The 2594-nt window shown below is 34.0% G+C and overlaps 1 non-coding gene across 1 annotated transcript; it reads left to right on the top strand.

Annotated features, from left to right (window-relative positions):
* The first annotated feature begins 1508 nt into the window (after positions 1-1508).
* trnal-uaa lies at positions 1509-1590 on the top strand. Its single transcript has one exon. It is a non-coding gene; the product is annotated as a tRNA-Leu (tRNA).
* The last annotated feature ends 1004 nt before the right edge of the window (positions 1591-2594 follow it).

The following is a 2594-nucleotide window of genomic DNA, read 5'->3' as shown; positions in this document are numbered from 1 at the left end:
CTTTGCTATATAAACAACTTTTCACCTCATAAATGTTTATATGGAATAATGGGTCGATATTACATAGAAACAAGATGTTATTTTACCTTAACTTGTTCTCGAAAAACATGATCCTTGTCAGCCAATTAGTTAGTATTGGTGGGAATCTATTTACGTGGAGAGAATTTATGGAAAGAAACAACTTTGAGGTTTCAGGTAATGAGTCTGACACTGTTATAAAAGCTATAGCTAGTGGGATAAAATCTTTACTTCAGAATAATGCATATTTTGGAATATCTCCTATTGTAAGCGATATCCAGGTGAATGGCATAGGTTTACCAGATAAGAAGTTCAACAATCATAATTTAAGGGATATTTTCTACAGGAAGTCTATTCCCTCTGCCATATTTTGTTGGGCTTCATCTGGCGTCATGCTTGGCTCACTCCACACATGTATGGTGACCAATAAAGTAAAGGAGATCTCCTTTAAGATTATCCTTAGATTCTATCCGTGTAATAGCTTGATTTCTAAATATAGACCTGATGGTACCAGTGAATGCAGTTTTTTGTGAACTAGAAGCTGAATCTATTGGGGTGGCAGATAGCTTGGTGGTTAGAGCAATGGGCCATTAACTGAAAGTTTGCTGGAAACCCTGAGCTGACAATGTCAAAATCTGTTGTCTTGCCCCTGAACCCTGTCATTGTAAAATAAGAATTTGTTCTTAACTGACTTGTCTAGTTAAATAAAAGTTAAATAAGTAAAAAATAAAAACACTTCTTCTGTCATTGTTTACATAGTGTTCTGGACTGATGTAATACTATATCTTTGCAACAAAATGCATACAACCATTGAAATATCAAAGTTAAACTTATTATTTTACTACACTGATTCCACAATTGAACGTATGTCATACATCTCTTTATTTTATTAGGAAAATGTTTCATACACAAATGAACATTTATGAAGAAAAAGCCCCTTTTCTTAATTTTTTATCTGATTTGGAAAACTATTTGAATCATTAAAACGTATACAAAACAAAATGTCAAACAAATGTATTCACTACATGTCTGTATTTGAATTGATATGTGGATTTGTATTATTATAATATTCTTTCTCTTGCATGTTACTGTTTAATATCTACTTTTTTTAAATAAAAAAACAAGTAATTTGTTAAGCTAACAAGAGATTGCATAGCAACAGCATCAATTTCCGATAAACAGGCGAAGCGCGTAAGACTCTCAATTGAAAGATTACCGTTCATTTACGGTATACTAAAATGAAGTATTTGTATATAGTAGGTAGTATATAACGTTACTTATTAAGAATGTATTATACAGTATGTTAGTATGGGTATTCTAACACAACTAGGGAATTTTAATAGGCGTATGCTTACTTTGTTTTTGACCATTGTTTACAGTTAATATGGATTTATTACTGTGCATGTTAGCGTACATACAGCAATCGCCATTGTACAAATGGTTCACTCTCAGGTTTATAAACCAAAATGTCATAAAAAGTAGTTGTATATACCAGGATGGCCGAGTGGTTAAGGCGTTGGACTTAAGATCCAATGGACATTGTCCGCGTGGGTTCGAACCCCACTCCTGGTAGAATATTTTTCTCAAGCAATTCCGTGAAATTAGAAGCACCTACATCTTTCATGAACACAAACATATGCGGCATTGTTATTCATTTGAAGGGTTTGTATTGTAGGCAGATGCTCTACACAACCGTAGTGTATTGCTTGTAACATGCTGCAGTCAGTTTGTAGCAATAAACGAATCTAGAACTGTACAACGTAATCCGGCACCATTTTCAGTGTGTTAGATCGCAAAATCATGTCTGATAGTTGAGCTACTATTTACACCTTTATGTCATAAATATTATATTACTGTTTATTTCTCGTTTTTGTCAAATGATAAAGCGTATATGGCTACCACCTACTGGTCAATGTAAAGTATTGTCTGGATTAACTACGATGTAATTCGATGTAATGTTGTAATAACAGTGGGTTGTAAACAAAAAATATGAAGTGTGATTATTGTTGAAATACGCAACGTGCACTTGACTATCACCATATTACTCCTGAGCTTCATTCATGCCACATCTGTGTTTAGAATAACGTTCTTTTATTATTTCGTCAGTGATTAAATGACAGGACAATGTCCTCTTTTGGACACAAGGGGTCATGAGAACTCCTTTATGTGTAGGCCTGCAATACATGCCCATTCAATTCCATAATTTTCAGTCCAAGGGCACCACATCATTTACATTGCAAGAATTAGAGCAGTATTATATATCTCAGACAGTAACACTTTATCATAGGTTTCCATATATCTATGTAATTACACAGTAATAAAATAACTAAACATTGTATTAACTAGTAGCTTTGTAAATACATGGCCATGTGTAATACATATTGCAAGATCTGGTACAGATACTGCTGCCAGTGTATTCAACATTTAATATCAAATGTTAAATCATTTCATGCATGTTTTAGCATGTAGCCTAATGGTGACATGTCAGCTGCCTATAGCCTATGTGGCACATCATGAGGTGGCATTTGGCTTATGGTTCTTTTCCCTACAAATAAACTCTCTCCCGAACGTGACCG

The sequence above is a fragment of the Salvelinus namaycush genome, chromosome 29 (genome assembly GCF_016432855.1).
Source record: "Salvelinus namaycush isolate Seneca chromosome 29, SaNama_1.0, whole genome shotgun sequence".
In the NCBI taxonomy this organism is placed as follows: domain Eukaryota; kingdom Metazoa; phylum Chordata; class Actinopteri; order Salmoniformes; family Salmonidae; genus Salvelinus; species Salvelinus namaycush.
This window is presented reverse-complemented; position numbering and strand designations above follow the sequence as displayed.